The following is a 20,427-nucleotide window of genomic DNA, read 5'->3' on the forward strand; positions in this document are numbered from 1 at the left end:
CAGATACGGTGTAAAATAAAGAAAATAAATGCATCCAAAATTTAAAACGCATTTTTCTCGAAACCATGTTTTGCAAACTGGTGGGAGTGCTACCTCCGGAACGGTTCATCCGATTTTGATGAAATTGGTTTTTCCCAGATTCTCCACAAAATTTCCTGTCACCGCACGTAGGATTTTTTCGATATTTTGAAATATGAAAATTTGGTGTAATTTTTTGTCTCGATTTTTGAGGCAAAACGCAACTTTTTCACAAAGAATGTCGCTGTTTTGACAAAAAAAAAACAATATTTCGAACAAAACTACCAATTTTTACGAAAATCTGAGATCCACTATATCGGTTCGGCATGGAATGACTATATACCTATACTAGGGTGGCAGCGAAAATAGTCATGTCAAATTTCAAAAACCGACCATGTACATTTCGTTTATTGGCCCAAAAAATGACCTGTGCAAAGTTTCAGCTCAATCGGACATGATTTAGGAGTGCCTCAAAGCGGTCAAAATTTCGGTTTTTTAAATTCGATAGTTAATTTTGTTCCATACCTTCATCGTCACATATCGACCAAAAAATTTTTTTCTAGGTTTTCTCGACCAGTCTCGATGTTTCATGCACTGTGAAGTCATTTGACATCGAAATTTCGATTTTCCAAATTTCCTTTACTTCCCCCTTCCCTTGAGGATCAAAAAAATCAAAACTTTGAGCGCTTTGAGGCACCCCTAAATCATGTCCGATTGAGCTGAAACTTTGCACAGGTCATTTTTTTGGGCTAATAAACAAAATGTACATGGTCGGTTTTTGATATTCGATGATTTTTTTTCCATACATCCATTGCCACCCTAACCTGTCGTGTAAAATTCTTGTCTCGAAATCTGCTTGAAATCTGCTGATTGTCCTAACTACGCGCGCGAAAAGCTTACATTTTCGCGTTACACGAGCAAAATTTTAAAGAGCTATTTCTTTTGCTTGGACGCCAATTTGAGAACCATGGTCCATGGCGCTTGATCACAGGATTTACATTTTCCAAACATAGCTTATCTGTATAACCCAGAATATAAATTTTATGTTCTAGGTATGATAACTTAATGTTGATCTCTAGAAGGTATAACGCGGTGGAATAATTTTATCGCTTATGCTAATGGTGGAAGTCAATGTTAAATTAATCCTTTAACCCCTCAGTGTATTATTTAGTACGTTACACACATCAGGTGTTTTCACTACTCTGCTGAGCGTTCTAGAGCCATATGTTATGCGAGTACACTACGAGTGAGACTCGATGTTGTACGCGAAGGGGTTAAGTGATGTGACATGAATAAAATCTCATTTTTTTCCTCAGAATTGGAAATGCAGTAATGCAAGAGGAATTGTAGGATTCTCCTAATAATATTATAACTATCAATGATCAATGATTTGGGATAATCATTTTCTTATGTGCTACATCAAATAAACACATTCGAGTAATAGGAGGCGATCTGGCGTAGTGGTAACATTCATGCCTCTCACGCTAAAGGTCACGAGTTCAATTCTCATTCCCGACATTCTTCCAAAAATGGAAGTAAAAGTGACGAACCAGCCAAATGAGTTGAAAGTCACTATAATAAAAAAAAAACATTCGAGTAATTGAAAGTATTAAAGTATAAATCGGTGATCATATCACGATTCGGGAAGCTCCACCGCATCTATTCCGTTTGATGTAGCCTTTCTCGTCGAATAAACCGCTATAAACGAGCAGAGGGAGCATATGTCTTGAATGCCAGCCGGATAAATTCATTACCGCCGAGGATTTCCACGGTGTTAATGAGTTCACGATGCCGTAGAACAAAGCAACAATAATCAAAGCGAACGTGTTTAAGGCGGATTCCGGGCCTAAGCCAAATCGTAAATAAATAAAATTCTATTTCAATCCCCTCTCGCAGCATCTTTCTCGGCACTTGCGGCAAATCGGTCCCATCCCTTGCTCGTGTTTGCCGTACGAATGGATTGGGAATCGTTAATGCTATGCTGTGGCGGTTCAGCTCGTTGCCATTTGGAGCAAACGAAGGATAGAAGCCGACGGCACGGTAATGATTTTATTATTAAACCCTTCCGTGGGGCAAATTTTGTGTGTATTTCTGCGGTTTACTGTGTGTCCATTTTAATGCTCGAAGGTATACACAGCACAGGAACGCAGAGCGGCTGCTGGAGGAGGTGTTCTGTGCTCGCTTTACCTGCTCGGGTTCAGGAAAAATTCCTTCCCGACCTCCGGAAAGCTTTGGGTTTGGGGTTAGAGAGGAAGTAACTGAACCGCAAACGGGAAATAGAGCAGCAACACAATGGGCCTGCCCCCACACCCAGAGGGGATTTTGCCGGAAATATTGGGGAGAAGATGACTCGCGGGGGTCTCCATTCGTTCGCCATAATTTGAACTTTTTAAAAGTTTTTGGGGGCTTCGGAAGCAACAATTGGATGGAATTTTGTGGGATTTGTTTCGGTCCTACCGCAGCGTGCGATGAGACAGCCCGTAACAAGCACCGAATTTTTAAATTATAACATTAACTTGTTGGAGAGATGGAATGAAATCATGTAAAGCGAAGATTGTTCTTGGGCTTTCATTGGGGCCAACTGAACAAGCGATAAGAAGTATTTTAATGATCGCGTTATATATTATCGTAACCATTCTCGGGAAATAAATTATTCAGTTTAAAACAAGTTCTCACGAACAACCATTGATGTTTTTGAAACAAAGTTTCGAGTCCGACGCGGAGGGCGTTTTGCCTGCAAGTTAATTTGATTTGTTTCACCCACCCGATTGTTGTAAATATAAGATTTCCCCGGAACGGTTCTTATCGATGATTGTGTTTTTTGCTCGGGGGTGGCGTAGTTTGCGGCACGGTTGAGACCGGTATCGGACAAGAATTTATGGGCTTCATTTTTAGCGAGAATGAAGAAAATTTCTCCCGTATCAAATCCGTTTCTATCAGTTTATGTTTTAACATATATTTGACATATTCGTCCAGTTCTTGATGGATTCACTGGCAATTGGTTAGCACACAACAGTTATTGGCGTCGTCTGGGTTGAATAATGGGCTTGGCAATTCCTTAAAAAATATCATCGGGATTTTAATTCACATATTTTTTGCTGCGTTTCACAGCCCAGCATAAATATTTTTTGGCACTTTTTAGCTTGAAAATAATTTTGTTCTAACCAAGTAAAGTATTTATTTATTTCATTTTCTTATTATCAAAGTACAGGGTGGACTCGATTATATACAGTCTCGGATTTCTTCTCACTGTATATAATCGAGTAAAAAAAATTTTTCATTCGTTTTTTATGCATATATTTTTCGTTTTTTGAATATGAAGGAGAATTTAATTTTCGATTCATTCCATTGAAGTCAGAAAACACCTTTCTCACATGGAAAAAGTTAATTCATTCAGATTCTCTCGTGAGGTTATAGACGATCATATTTGATGGAAAAACCGTTCTACGCATATGTTCGAATTTCAACAATGACGGAGTTATAGAACATATTTCGTTTCGGACTCTGTTATCTCAAACTGGCTCTACATTGCAAAGTACGCTAAGTGAGACGTTTCTGTTGCTTCCATGCGAGAGATGAGAAAGTTTAGTATAGGATATAGAAGTGGAATATCTAAATTAGTGGATTTAAATAACATTTTGGAAGTGAAAAAATGTAAGTGAAAGAAAGTAATTTTTGATGTGTTGTTATTAATTTTAAGCCAAAAAATCATATTAAACTTGATTGTTCCTATCAAATGAACCGCTCTACAGTTTGTTCTTTGACACCCAACTTCTATCCTTCTTAATTTCGCTGCCATATCGATATAAACAATTCCTGGTGAAAACTCAAGCAAAATCTTCAAAGTTACGATTTTTACGCAACTGTACCTATAATAGTCACTGAAATTTCACCTCAACGTTGAAATTTTACATTTTTTTCTTGAAATAAGTCATATATGAAATGTGAAAAATAAAATTGCAAACTGTGTATAAACGGGCCTTAAATTGTATATAATCAAATCATATATATTCCGAGTCAATATATAATTGAGTTTGTATATAATCGAGTACGACCTGTAGTTGATATTGTTGATATTGTGGAACAAAAAACACTAAATGACTCTATGATATTGACCCTAATTTCATTTGTCTCGGTTAAAAAATTACCTGAATCTATATATTAGCTGTCAAGAAATTCCTGCGGTATTTCCGCGAGGTGTCGTTGTAAGCGCGTAGTTCTAGTTGTATTCATTGTATCGAGTCATACTATAGCTTGTTGGAAAGCTATTTTTACGCGCTATAATATAGTCCTTGGCAGTTTTGTTTGGTTAAGTCATTCGTGAGTTATAGTGTCGCAAATATGGAGCAAAATAAAGAGAAAATCCGACATATTTTACAGTACTACTATGACAAAGGCAAAAATGCATCTCAAGCTGCCAATAAAATTTGTGCAGTTTATGGACCCGATACAGTTTCCATTTCCACCGCACAACGATGGTTTCAACGTTTTCGTTCTGGTGGTTCTGGTGGTTTCATTTGTCTCGGTTAAAAAATTACCTGAATCTATATATTAGCTGTCAAGAAAGTCCTGCGGTATTTCCGCGAGGTGTCGTTGTAAGCGCGTAGTTCTAGTTGTATTCATTGTATCGAGTCATACTATAGCTTGTTGGCAAGCTATTTTTACGCGCTATAATATAGTCCTTGGCAGTTTTGTTTGGTTAAGTCATTCGTGAGTTAGTGTCGCAAATATGGAGCAAAATAAAGAGAAAATCCGACATATTTTACAGTACTACTATGACAAAGGCAAAAATGCATCTCAAGCTGCCAATAAAATTTGTGCAGTTTATGGACCCGATACAGTTTCCATTTCCACCGCACAACGATGGTTTCAACGTTTTCGTTCTGGTGGTTCTGGTCGTCGAAGATGCGCCACACTCCGGAAGGCCTGTCGTCGAAAATTGCGACAAAATCGCTGAATTATCCGAGAAAGACCGGCATAGTAGCAGCCGTAGCATCGGCCAAGAGCTGGGGATAAGTCATCAAACCGCTATTAACCATTTGAAGAAGCTTGGATTCACAAAGAAGCTCGATGTATGGGTGCCACACACGTTGACGCAAAAAACATCTTTGACCGTATCGACGCATGTGAATCGCTGCTGAATCGCAACAAAATCGACCCGTTTCTGAAGCGGATGGTGACTGGCGATGAAAAGTGGGTCACTTACGACAACGTGAAGCGCAAACGGTCGTGGTCGAAGCCCGCTGAAGCGGCTCAGACGGTGGCCAAGCCCTCATTAACGGCCAGGAATAATCTATTATGAGCTGCTTCCCTATGGCCAAACGCTCAATTCGGACCTGTACTGCCAACAACTGGACCGCTTGAAGGTAGCACTCATGAAGAAGAGGCCATCTTTGATAAACAGAGGCCGCATTGTCTTCCATCAGGACAACGCCAGACACTTTTTGGTGACGCGCCAGAAGCTCCGGGAGCTCGGATGGGAGGTTCTTTTGCATCCGCCGTATAGTCCGGACCTTGCACCAAGTGACTACCACCTGTTGTTGTCCATGGCGAACGAGCTAGGTAGTCAGAAGTTAGCCACAAAAGAGACCTGTGAAAATTGGCTATCCGAGTTTTTTGCCAATAAGGAAGCGAGCTTCTATAACAGGGGTATTATGAAGTTGGCATCTCGTTGGGAACAAGTCATCGGACAAAACGGCACATATTTGACTTAAAACAAATGATTGTAACTAATTTTATGAACAAATGAAAATTCAAAAAAAAATACCGCAGGACTTTTTTGACAGCCTAATATATAAAAATGGATTTCTGTCTGTCTGTCTGTCTGTCTGTCTGTCTGTCTGATTCTTATGGACTCGGAAACTACTGAACCGATCGACATGATAATTTGTATGTAGGGTGTTTGGGCAGGTCGGATCTCCCTTCTTCACTTGGAGCTTCTTGGACGTTTTTAAAAATAACATCGGAACTTTAATAGGAATAGACTGTATTTCTCAAAGGTTGGATTTGAACTGGCGCTTTATGTGCCTATAATTAATTGAGGTAGTTACACAAAGTGGATTCGGCTTTTATCCATAAAATGTCTTATCTAGATGTAAAATTGCCGCCACCTTGAAATTGACAATTTCAAACAAAATATGTATGGTTCTTATTTAATAATAATACAATTGTTGAATTTTAATTTTCTTCTTGCTACTTTCCATTATTGGTTCAAAGTTCACAGTGTTGCTGCTGGATGCTCGATTCATCTGGTAATAAGCAAATCTTTGTTACTGGCCGAGCCAGGAGTCCTTTAGCAGTTCGTAAGGTCACTACTCTGATCAGTTTGTCCTTGCCTGGATGCACAGCTGCAATGCGGGCTATGGGCCAACGAACTGGATGTTGGAACTCGTCGATTATCACTACTAGTCTCCCTGGTCGAATTTCCGTGTTTGGTTGGTATTTGCAGGTGTCTCGTTGGAGCTCCTGTACGTATTCGGGTCTCCAGAAATGCCAAAAATTCTGGAACAACTGCTGCAGTCGTTGATAATGATCAAGGCGAGTGAGATGGATTTCGCAAACGTTGGGATCTGGATGCTCGACCCGATCAAAAAATGAGCCGGTGTGATGACGTTATAATCTTCGGGGTCCTCTGTCATCGGGACAAGTGGCCTTGAATTCATCGCTGCTTCTATCTCTGCAAGAATGGTAGATAAATCTTCGAAAGAGACACGCGAATTGCCAAGTTGACGATAAAGTTGAAGTTTGGCTGTCTTTACGGCAGCCTCCCAGAGCCCACCAAAATGTGGCGCCTTTGGTGGGTTTAAGTGCCAAGTGATGTGTTCATCCACGCAGAATCTTGGGATTTTATCAACCTCGTTTTGATCGCTCAACATACGATACAGATCATGAAGTTCGTTTCAGGCTCCGATAAAGTTTTTGTCGTTGTCGGAGTGTAGATGCGCAGGGCGGCCCCGCCGAGCAACAAAACGACGGAGTGCGGTGAGAAAGGCCGGCGTCGAAAGATCACTCACCAGCTCTAGGTGAACTGCTTTCGTTGCGAAACAAATGAACAAGTACATGTATGCTTTAGTTGGTGAAGCTCTTTTGTGTATTGCCTTCAAATACAGAGGTCCAGCGTAATCAACCCCTGTAACAGTGGAGGGCCTGCTCGGTGTAATCCTAGCAACAGGAAGTTGGCCAATCTGTTGACGGACCGGAACGGGATTTGCTCGGGTATATTGCATACAATTTCTAATTACGTTTCGAATCAGCCGTCGACTTTTTACAGGCCAATATTCTTCGCGCATTGTAGCCAATGTTAATCGGCCGCCGCTATGAATGAGTTTTAGGTGAATGGATTTTGCTATAAGCTTAGCAAGCGGATGGAAACTGGGAAGTGAAGCTGGATGTTTGGATTCGTATGTTTTTTCTGCCAATCTAAGCCGCCCTCCCACTCTCAATATACCTGACTGATCCAGAAATGGATTAAATAATCGAATTGAAGATTGCCTTTTCACTATCATGCCGTTTTGAAGGTCTCGAATCTCTTCTGGAAAACCTTCAGCCTGAGCTAGACGAATCAGTATTGTTTTAGATCTCAGAAGTTGCTGGACGTTCATCGAAGTGCTGGGGGTAGAACCATTTGAAGCGATGGGATTTTTTCTGATTTTGGCTCGTGCATTATTCGTGAATCTCACACAATATCCGATGACTCGAACTGAGCGTGAAAATTCTGAGTATCGTGAAAGAATCGTGCTGTATACCAGTTCAGTTCTAGTTGAAACAGTCAAAACAATTTTGCGTTCACTTTCTGCTTCGGGTGATGCGAATTGCTCTGCTATAGGCCAATTCTCCGCTGAATAAGAAAGCCATGCCGGTCCTTTTTTCCAAAGAGAACTTTGAAGGAAATCTTCCACATTCATGCCGCGAGATAGAAGATCAGCAGGATTTTCAGAACCTGCTACATGATTCCACTATATACTTTTAGTAGTGGTCTGAATTTCTGAAACCTTATTGGCAATAAAGGTTTTCCATGTGTGTGGAGGAGATTTCAGCCATTGTAGAACCACAGTAGAATCAGACCAGTAGAGAGAATTTGTGTTTTTCATATCAAGGGCTTCAAGTATCCGGGAGTGAAGTTTAGCTGCGACGACTGCTGCACACAGTTCGAGTTTATGAAGAGATAGTCTTTGAAGAGGCGCTATTTAAAATGATACGTACATTGCCTTCTGGATCCACTGAACGAGCAAAGGTGCATGCTCCGTAAGCTGCTTCTGATGCATCTATAAGGATGCAATAAATGTTTTTATGGTGGTTCGACGCTCCTCCACCCTAGCTTACAAATAAAAAACATATTTCTGCATAACTCGAAAACTAATCAAGCAACTGGAGCCAAATTTGGCTTGTGAAGATTTTAGGGGGCACGAAACGTTCTATCATATTTTCTGTATCAAACATTTATTTCATGTAACGGAGAATCATGTTACTTGCAAGTGGTTGAAAAATCTTGAACGAGAATTGTGTCTGAAAATAATTTGATATTATAATGATGAGTTTTGGTAGAAGTACTAGGAATTTTTTTAGTAGAAGGTAAATTCAACGGGGTCGATAAGAAGATCAATCAATGAACAGTTCTGTGATTGCACTCATGAACTTGCGCTTAGTAAGAAAACGAAAATGTTTGAAGGTATTGATAACAAAAAATTAATTGTGGGCGGGACGAAGTTTGCCGGGTCAGCTAGTGTCACATAAATTCAATGAGCCAGAAGGAAAAGTTCAGCAAAATCAGATTATGATTTTTGTCAAATCTTCTTATAGTGAAAAATCTTAATTCAATACTGCTTAAGAGACAGAATATTTGTTAAAGAAGAAGTGATTTCTCTTGAAAAAAAAAACAACCCAGGTCTCCTAGATAAAAAAAATCATTAAAATAGAAAAAAATGATGTTAACCATATCTACCACTAAAACACTTAGAAAAAAAAATTAAAGCAAAAGAAAAAAAACTATAACATATTAGATTTAGTTTGCTTGTCAAAGTTCTTGACATTTCCAGCCAGTTTTGTCTATCAGATGTGCAAATTGAAATCCGCCGTTTCATTGTTAAAATTTGAGGTTTCATCCCGAGGAAATGACTAAAATCTCATTATTTAAAGTACAGTAGAGCCGCGATTATCCGCGGAATAGTCTGGCTAGCTCATCGTGAATAACGGTAATCGCAGTTAGCGCTATAAAGGACTAAAAATGAGTTCCAAACACGAAAAAAAGATATTTCAGCATAAAAAGCATGTTTCATCAATACAGAAATCAATAAACTATACATCTACAAGGTCGTGTACACCAGTGATCAGATAATGTGAAAGCCATGACAAAACAAAAGTGCATGAGTTTATCACTCACTGACAAGTTCGGGGAAGGTCTATAGATTTACTATGGAGCTTGCTTTCGCGAATAACCCGCACCACGGGTCATCGGATAATCGAGGTTCCACTGTATTGCCCTTCGCTAATCAAACTCTGTTCTCATCCTTCTGGCGGCAAGGAATCTTCGTCTGTGAAGCTGCTGGTTTTTCGAAACGATCCACAAATCTATCCAATTTGTGGTCTCTTCATAACAATAGAAGTGCTGCTCAGCTAGACCATCGGGACAAAATGTATTGGATAAGGGCGATATCTGGAGAATATGGCGGACGAGGTAGGTCGTCCCGATGAAACGTTTCCAGGTTAGTTTGAGCAACTGAGCAACATGTTATCAGCCGTTGTCAGGTGTCTCGGGTGTCTCCATTATCTTGCACAAACAGCTGACATCAACAAATGCTTCTAATCGTAATGATGTTGAATTGTTTACTAGTACCCAAGCTCACATTGTGACGTTTATTTGATGCGATCTATTCAATAAAAAAACGCGAATTGTACCACTCCAATGTCAGAGTTTTTTCCGTTCCATTTGAGACACATTCGAAATGTTTTGGTTTGACCTGGGTAATAATTTTCACCTAGTAATTATAGTCACTAGTTTGATGGTTCAAAACATGAAATTTTTTACGCCGGCAAACTTATATTGAAGATGTATTCAACTATCTTCTATAGAGTTTGTGTTCGTTGTGTGTTTTATCAAAGGAAATCATTGTACACGTGATTTATTTTTAGTATTTGGAAAAAAAAAAAAAAAGTTGTTTAATTCAAGAGCAGAACCATATAAAGGGTGTGTTACATCAAATTGCATCACGGAAAAAACGCTGTAGAAATTCGCCCAGTAGACCGATCCTTTTGAAAATTTTAGACAGTAAAATAAAAACTATTAAACAACTTTTGGCATTTTCTTTTTATTCATACTTCGAGCCCAAGCCCGTATGCTCGCACCTTCCTCTTTACCCCGTCCATAAGGTTCTGTACAACGTCAGGTTGTAGTTTTTTTTTTGAACAGAAATCCATTTTCTCTTGAAGTCCGCCTCCGATTTGACAACTTTTGGGTTCTTCCGGAGGGCCTGCTTCATAATCGCCCAATATTTCTCTATTGGGCGAAGCTCCGGCGCGTTGGGCGGGTTCATTTCCTTTGGCACGAAGGTGACCCCGTTAGCTTCATATCACTCCAACACGTCCTTTGAATAGTGGCACGAAGCGAGATCCGGCCAGAAGATGGTCGGGCCCTCGTGCTGCTTCAATAGTGGTAGTAAGCGCTTCTGTAGGCACTCCTTAAGGTAAACCTGCCCGTTTACCGTGCCGGTCATCACGAAGGGGGCGCTCCGCTTTCCGCAAGAGCAGATCGCTTGCCACACCATGTACTTTTTGGCAAACTTGGATAGTTTCTGCTTGCGAATCTCCTCCGGAACGCTGAATTTGTCCTCTGCGGAGAAGAACAGGCCCGGCAGCTGACGAAAGTCCGCTTTGACGTAGGTTTCGTCGTCCATTACCAGGCAATGCGGCTTCGTCAGCATTTCGGTGTACAGCTTCCGGGCTCGCGTCTTCCCCACCATGTTTTGCCTTTCGTCGCGGTTAGGAGCCTTCTGAACCTTGTATGTACGCAGGCCCTCCCGCTGCTTGGTCCGCTGGACGAATGAACTTGACAAATTCAGCTTATTGGCGACATCCCGGACCGAACTTCTCGGATCACGTCTAACCTGCTTAACTACGCGCTTGTGATCTTTTTCACTGACGGAGCATCCATTTTTGCCGTTCTTCACCTTCCGGTCGATGGTTAGGTTCTCGAAGTATCGTTTTAGTACTCTGCTGACCGTGGATTGGACGATTCCCAGCATCTTACCGATGTGCCGATGTGACAACTCCGGATTCTCGAAATGAGTGCACAGGATTAATTCACGACGCTCTTTTTCGTTCGACGACATTTTTCCAAATTTACGAAAAATTGACAGTGAAGCATGGCCAACGTGATCTATACACTCTTATCTGATTATAAGCGACAGCTGAAGATATAATTCCTAAAAATTAAATCTCTACAGCGTTTTTCCCGTGATGCAATTGGATGTGACACACCCTTTATAATAGGAGTACCGGCAAGTTTCTTCGTTTATTTTTTCAAAAATCAATTCTTCATTCTGCAAAACTGGTTACAAATTCAATATTCAAAGTATTGCCCATCGCTAGTCACAACTTTTTCCCATCAATCTGGCAATTCACAGATCCCTCTGCGTGAATTGCCAGATCTAATTGGCCGGTTTGTCGGCTAACCACGAATCGATCCAATTTTTGACTTCATCCAAATTGGAGAAGTGCTACGCCATCTGTTGTAAAACCGATTAAATTTACCGGTAACCTAATATTTTTAACAACTCATAAAATCAACAATGCTTACTTGCGGTTCAATCATACACAAACTTTCTAAACCTAGCAGTATCAAACCCGATGCGGTACGCCCTATTTAATATTTTTCTGCTGCCCAGCTTCTGCCCTCCAGTTCAAGCTTTGTTCTATGCTTTTTTCGTGCATATACTGAGGAAAAAAATGCTGTGCGTCCGTTGAATATGGTAGTAAAATAGAAATTAGTATAGCCAGGCCGAGCACAATTTGTATAGTACTTTTGCTCTCAGCCGATGACATGCATCAACCGCTGAACAATCATTACTGTGATTTCATCAGTTTGCATTCAAAGTAGTTAGACATAGCCAGTGGGATCTGCAGCGATATTTCAACTTTTCCAGTGTATCGATGAGATTGCAGAGCATCCTCGAAGTCTCAGGACTTCAAAACTGTGGCTACCAATCTGTTTCACAACAGCTGGGACATTTAATCTGTCATTTGTATTATATTTAGTTTTTATGGCATTGTTTGGCAGTTTGCACACCACTTTAACTCTTCAGTGTAATACGCATCATCAGAGATAGTGCATGAAAACTCTTGGTAAGAATTGTGGATCTCTTTTAAAATAATGATGACCAGAACGCAACAGTGGTGACCGTTAAAGGGCGATGATCACCAACTTTTTTATATTACAATTTTTTGGGTTCAACGTAGAGAGGCTAATATATTTGTTTATTTTCTTGAGGAAAATCTACACGTTTTATTCAATATGTTGAATCATTCAATCATAATAATAATTATCATATTTACAAATCAAATTGAAATGGTGTACAAAGTCAGACCTGTTACGTGATAGCCACAACTCGTATAATGCATCAAAATGTAAGGCATCAACTTGATAATGCGAATGTGTCTACTTGAGTGTCATATTACATGTATAAAAATAAATGTTAATCATGACAAGCTTATCAGTGGATGCAAGTGTTCGACTCACAAATAACTTCATTATCAATTATATAGATGAGTTGCGAATATTTATGTTGTGTGTTTTCTGGAAGGTTTAGTCTAATAAGGTTTAGACTAATATTAACGCTGCTTATGAAACTTGCTATATTAAAATATATCTACATGATGCCTAGATGAATACCTCTTGAAGGCTTACCATACCTGAACTGGAAGTTTAGCGGCATAGAATTTGAAGTTAAAATAAAACACAATCAAGTGGTATTGATTGGCATGGATATGGCTTAAACCGAAAAATAAATATTTGTCATTTTTTGGATGATATTTTTTCGGGAAGTCTAAATTTTGACCACGGCGATCGTATTAGCAATTCCATGATAAACGATCTACCGTGAAAAAATAGCTCTGGTTTTGCTCAAACCTCGCATGTTTTTTTCCTTTTCGAAAACATTTAGACCCTTTTTTATTTCACCCTTATGGTGGATAATTCATAATTAGAGTGATCTGAAAAACTGTTTTTTTCCACTACGCCCATTTAAAAAAATATAGGAGGTTGTGTCCAAGACATGACCGCATTGTTGACGTAGAACTGCGCTGTTATTTTGTTCAAGTTGCTTGTTTATATCTTCGGATATTATTTTAGAATGCTGCGAAATTATCATTTTGCGTTATTCTCAAAAGAAACGTTTCTGTTAATATTCTGACCTCGAGAAAAGTTGCATTACTTTCTCATTCTCGAGATGAGCGCAGCTGTCATCCTTAGTGGAGAAAGTTTTGCTACTGGCCAGCGAAACCAAATCGCATACAACATTCCAGAACAACATTTACTTTGTTGGTGACTAAATAAACGAAATAAACTTTGTCTGTTAATCTCAATGACCTCGGAAAGAGTTGGATTGCTTCATTATGATAAAGATTAGCGCAAACGCCATACTTGTAGAAGGCAGTATTGCGGCTGGCACGCGAACCCAAATAACTCATAATATTCCAGCATGACATTCACATGGTCTAGCTTAACATTCCCTAAATAATTTTTTGGCGCACAACCTTAACGCCTGCTTCACAATAGGGTCAGTTCAATGCATTGATGCAATGTCAAAGGCACCAACGAAGACCTTATGATGACGGAAAACAAGCGATGTTAACTGCTTAGAGTAATGAGTAAGACAGAATATTTGCCTCAACAGAGATCCATTATCACGGCTTCATAATTGGCACCCCCAAACAATCGCCCATCATATCTTCAAACAATTAAGCGATTGTTGCGATGCACACGGGAGCAGATACTTGAAGGAGCAGGCATGAAGCAACTAAATATACACACTAATCTCCGTTTTGCGTTCTTCTTAACAGAAGCCCTTTTTGTTAATATTGTCGGTCTCGATTAGTTTAGCTGTCATCCTTGGTGGGGAGTTTTGCTACTGTCATGTAAAATCAAATCACAAACAAAAATTCCAGAACAATATTTCTTGGTGAGCCGATGATAACCTAGCTTGATGATTCCACATACACAATTGTATAGTTCAGAAACTTATGCAATGGCGTTAGTTCGATGTAACGATTGCAATACCAAATACATCAGCGAGTGAGTAATTTGGTCGCGTCCACAGCTCAATCCGAAACGAAGACATGTGATAACACAAAACAAAGAAGAACAAGCGATGTTCATTGCTTCGAATGCAGAACGATGCTGAAAATACTTCCTTGTTGAATTAAAGATACTTTAAACTTCTTCATTTCATTCGTCTATAGCCTTCAAAAAGGCCATTGGCGAAAACTTCTGTTGAATTGCTCCTCCTCACTAATGCCTCGAGAAAGGCAATCGATCCCCCGCCGAAGCCCGTCCAACAAATGATGTTCACCAGTCGAGTGTCCCACGAAGAATGAAAGTTTGCCTCAGCGAGATCCAATTATATTATAATATTCCCCTTCGTTGCTCGTCGCTGAGTTGCTCGTTTTTGACGGCACGGGTAGGAAAGCTCACCAATGAGCGGAACAAATGTATGGAAAAGTCGCAATTTTGTTTTCGTCAATTTGAATCATTTGCACACCAGGGGATTGTAGTGTACAACATATCAAACAAATCTTGGGGAATTTCCGATTCGTTTGGTATATAAATCGCCAAAATCCGTTGGAGGCAAAAGTAGTTATTGACGATAACTTTATTTCATAAAAACGTGACATGTTTTCTAACATTTATAAATTAATGAAAGACGTATTTCTACGTCAAAAAATAGCTTTTGAACCGCTCAACTGATCTGCGATTTTTGACGTGAAACTATGTCTTTCAGGAAGGGTGCCAAATCAGAAAGCAGGTCACGTTTTTATGAAATACGTTAACGTTAATAAATATTTTCACAGCGATCAGATTCTGATGATTTGCATACCAATCAAATCGAAAATTCTCTAAGATTTGTTTGATGTGTCATACATTAGAATTCCCTTATCCCTAAACGATTTAAATGAATGAAAACTGGGAGCATTCTCATTTTCCCACAGATTTGTGTGCTTACCATAACGTACCGTCAGAAACGAGCAACTAATACATTCGATTCTGCCCATTTTCAACTTATTGGTATGAATAAGCCATCCACAATTTGAACCCACACAAAGTCATTCTTCGTGAGGACACCGACTGGATCACATTGTTGCTGGTCGAGCTGGACGGAGAGGGATCGAATGTCTTTCTCAAGGCAATAGAGGTTGAGGGGTAATATGAGGAAAGAGTGATGAATTAAAACATAAACACAGAACATGCAGGAAATAAATGAAACATTTCGAATAGTTATAATTCGAACATTTCTGAATAGATCAGAAAGATATTTGCATCAATTGATAGGAAATGTTTCTACGCATCTATCAATGAATAACTGTAAAATGTCAAGCGCTAACCAAACGCCCTAACAGCCCCGTTTTGATAGGTCCGAATCACGGTTTCCCTTACACAGACTTCAAAAGCAAGGTGCCTGAGTGAGTCGCCATTGCTAATACATGCAAGTGGTAGGACTTTTGTTCCCGCCGAAATGTGACACAGATTTCAAAACCTGGGTGCCTGGCGAAATCCGCTTTACAAATACATGCGAGCGGCGGTTGCTTTCGTACTCACTTGCCTTCGTGCAGACCGGAATATATTTCCCTAACACTTACAGTCAATCGCAAAATTGAGTGTTCAGAGGCTACTTGACGATACCTTCCATTTATTTGGTATAAAACACTTTGAATATATTTATTCTTTTGATTCATATTAATTACTTACACATTTAACTAACTGTACGTGCAATAAAATTCCGCTAAAAGTTTTCTGCTAATTGTTATTAAATTGAGTGTAAACCTTAAATTTCTCCAAACAAATTAGCGTTGTAAGTGGATCTTTGCGAATTAGCGTACTTTTTTCGTCAGTGATTGGTGTCAACACTTAACCACTGCTTGGGCAGTGTTGGTTTTTGTGTTTTATTGATGTTTTAAATAGTTTTTTTTAATCAAAATGGCAAGTTAGAGGAAAGAAATAGATATTGTTCCGCGTACAATGATAATAAGGATGAATTGTCGTGGAAAGAATTTGCAGGAAATATCAGCTATACTCGGAAAAACCCACTATACAGCAAAGAAAATCATAAACAAGTGGAAATACGAAAGAACCATGGAAAATCACCCGAGTAGAAGACACAAACGTATCCTGTCTTCTGATGGTGAACGAGTAATTGTGCGAACATCTCGAAAGAACCCTAAAACAAACATTCCTAAATTGGCTACCGAAGTAGCCGGCACCATTGGAAGACCTGTCAGCGCAGACACTGCCCGGCGAGTAGCATGCAGGAACAACCTTCAAAATTCAACTTGCCGAGAGGTCTGCAATCAGGATGTTTTTGTAACATTGCTTATGACATCTGACCCTCTGATAAGCAGCTTGCGAAAACGGAAATTCAAAAAGTTCAATTGCTATCACCAACTGCAATAAAACTACTGCAAAATAACTCAAATTTGAGTTCTGATAGTGAGATAGAATCAGAAGTTGATTTATAAATTCATATAATGCAAATAAACATCAATAGCAGATAAAGTATGAAGAAAACAGAGCAAAATTGAGTAAATTGCGCTGTAAAAATTGGTTTAAAAAGTGATGTTCCCGAGAGTTCCCGAGTTCGAATAGTAGTGCCGAATACTCCAAGCCCTGACGAACAAAATTACGCAGAGTATTGATACACAGAGGTGCACATTTTTGAATAATTCAATGAATAAAAGTGACATATTTTTGCTTTGTAACCACTGTACATCGCAATGGTGTCATTTAACACTAATAGTGTCTTCAGCAAAGTTATGTATTTTCATGTTGTCTAAAACTTTGCGGAACATGTTGCGTTGATATAATGTATTTTAGGTATAACTTAAGTTAAAAAACTAGTTTTGAGATAGTCTCCCCAGAAAAACAGTTATATCTCTGAAGTACTGATAGATAGATATTATGTATCTTCAGCATGCCCCCTCATCTCCCCGTCGCCTACCCTCGACAGATAGTCGAACACCAGATGCTATCCCTAGTCATTGTGCACAATGCTACAGTGCGTCTACTCTCGGTTGAGACAACGATACCTCATATCCATATCCCTAACCTGACCCGTCCCACAAAAAATGTTGCCATTTTAACCTCGAGTAAACCGCGAGTATTCGGTCGAATCCTACTAAACCTAGCAATTAGTTGAAACTTTGTATAAACAAACCTTGAATTAGCGGCTCCGCAAAGCTTATGCGATTGAGCCTTACAAATTAATGAATTGGAAAAAAAATGTATCTTCATCAATGTTCCATGGAATTTATAGCTCTACGATGTTGCTGAAGACATAACTCCGCTGTCTCGTAAGTATAAAAAGTTAGTTATTTTTAATTTATACTGTAACTTAGTAATAGTTTAAATGAAACCGTCAAATTATCCAAATCAACATTCTGAACAACTTTCCTGAAGACACCCAACCTCTAAAATGTAAGGTAAGACGAGAAAAGATTTTTGACCTTCTTTTTTTCAGAACGGCCCCATTGTGCGGCAGTCAAATGATGTATAGTACAATGGCGGCTTTTGAAAAACTGGAACCATGAAGTTTATCGGTTCGGCGATGGACAAGATGGCTTCATTAAACATCCTGAAACGTAACCATCAGTGTCTCTTGCAGAAATTGGGTCTCTTTCGTGATTACTACTTCCAACAACATAATGACCCGAAGCAAACTGGTCTCATCGTGCGAGAGTGCTTACTCTATAATGTCCCAATCAACTCAAAACACGTCCTCAATCACCAGTTTTGAACACTATTGAGCATCTAAGGTGGGGAATCAAGAAATGTCCGAAGAATAAAAATTCAGGGACCGTAGCAGAACTTGAAACTACGATTAAGGAGATCTGGGAGAGCAAAAATCTCGCCTCGGCGCTTGCAGACAGTGTTGGACGCCAAAGGGGGCCATACCAATTACTAGGAGATTAATTTTTGTTATCTATTAACATTTCTGAACTGATTTCAATTGTCTTTTTAAGAAAAACTTGAACTGTACACTCAATTTTGCAATGTCTGAATTGAAGGTTTTGACGTAGGACTACGTCTTTCATTTCTATACTGGGGTGTAAGTTCAAAGTTCCGAAAACGAAAGCGTTACGCCGGAGAACGAGATTTTGAGCGTTAATAGCTCCTAAACAACTGAAGGAAATGGTATGATAATCACTTCACTTGAAAGATAAAATGTCTACGCGTTATATGCTTGTTACTTTTTGATCCAAAAACTTGTTTCAATAGCCCTAAAATTGCTTTCAAAACAGGCTCACACCAATCACACCAAGCAGCAAGCAGCGAGAACTTTTGTACTCGCTTGCGTTTTTGCAAATGGGAATGTTTCCCTAACACAAACTTCAAAAGCATGAAGCTTGGGGAAATCGACATTGCAAAATAGATGCAAGAAGCGAGTACTTTTATACTCGCTTGGTTTCTGGAAATCGGAATGTTTCCCTAAAACAGACTTCAAAACCATGGAGCCTGAGGAAATCGACATTGAAAATTAGATACAAGCTGCGGGTACTTTTGTACTCGTTTGCGTTTTTGCAAATTGGAAGGTTTCCCTAACACATATTTCAAAAACATGGAGCCTGTGGGAATTGGCAATGCAAAATATAAGCAAACTACGGGTACTTTTAAACTCGCTTGTATTTTTGCAAACCGGAATGTGTTTTCCCAATACAGATTCCGAAACCAAGAAAATCGACATTGCAGATACATTTCAGTCGGCCATACTTTTATACCCCCATGCATTTTTACACTTCGGAATTCGTTTTGCTCACACGGTCTACAAAAGCGGGTACAAAAGCAACGCTTTGGCTCGATTATTATAGACTGCATTAGAAGGTTTCTCTTCATATCGCCAGCTCACTGAACTTCTACACATACCGCAAAAGGCAAAATGTTGATAACTATTTGCTGCGATAACTACCACCATAATGCATGAATTAACTTGAATTGAGATTTGTTTGCAATTGAATTCGTAAATAGTTTCATTCATCCACTAGTTGAATCCATAATTTAATCAATGCACGCAAAAGATAGCTCTACGCAGCGGCGATATCGTACCCAATGAAGAACATCTGAGGTGGGATTATTGCTAATTGATGAAATTCAATTGATTACTAAGCCAACGGCAGTCCTACGTCAACCTTGCGGTTATACCATAGGTACAACCCATCCATAGTTTTTTAATTGTTTTTCAAACATGAAGTAGAAATGTGACCATTTCAATTTTTTACTTATCACTTCATGAGAATGAAAAGAATCTATTTTACGATGAATATGAGTCGCTTTTAATTATTTCATTTTTAACCACGAAAAACTCAAAAATAACAAACCAACACGGGGTGTATACTTAATTTTGCGATTGACTGTACTTCTAAACTGAGGAGCCTAAGAAAATCGTTATTCCAGATACTAGACGCGAACGAACTTTCACGTTGAAAGCTTCAACAGTATAAAAAATAGAAGTTGGAGTTGTTGATCCATGCAAGCCGGGGGTACTTCTGTACCCGCATGTATATTTTTTGCACCCCGGAATGTGTGTCCAACACAGACCATAAAAGCAGGTACGAACACAATACTTCGGCTCAGTCATTAGGTACTACATTGGAAAGTATGCCTTCATATCTTCTGCTCGCTGAATTGGCATGGCATTTGTTCAAATTCTCCACTTACAAAGCGAATATGTTGGATTCAATTGAATTCGAAAATTGTATCATTCAATAATTGAATCAATACAAACAAATTATTACAAAGCTAACGTTAGTCCCATGCCCATCTTGCGGCTATATCATAGATGTAACCCACCCATTTTTACAAGTTTTATTATGTTTGCTATTGATAACGATACTTTCTCTATATAGTGGATTATAATAATAAAAGAAGCACTTGGATCTTGTTCGACATTTCCATTGGATTCTTTTTGACAACCAATTTGAAACTATCCGCATTACCCAGCTGGAACTGTTCCAACCTTTGTCCAACAAGAATAGATTTTGGGAGATTCAATCTCGAACCAAATTTATAAACAAGAGTAATATATTCATGTAAGAAAATAACTAAGATATAACGTCGTTAATCGGTGCTATTTGTTCAAAATATCTGATAACTTATAGTAAGAAGCATTGAATCTCCGTTTCATCATTTCTGTTATCATCAACTAGATAACT

The 20,427-nt window shown here is 39.1% G+C and overlaps 1 protein-coding gene across 8 annotated transcripts in view; it reads right to left on the minus strand.

Moving 5' to 3' along the window:
• Positions 1 to 20,427, minus strand: part of LOC129777669 (tyrosine-protein phosphatase Lar) — a 403,848-nt gene that overhangs the window by 372,922 nt on the left and 10,499 nt on the right. The gene's annotated exons all lie outside the window — the stretch shown is intronic.

This window comes from Toxorhynchites rutilus, chromosome 3 (assembly GCF_029784135.1).
Source record: "Toxorhynchites rutilus septentrionalis strain SRP chromosome 3, ASM2978413v1, whole genome shotgun sequence".
Lineage (NCBI taxonomy): Eukaryota > Metazoa > Arthropoda > Insecta > Diptera > Culicidae > Toxorhynchites > Toxorhynchites rutilus.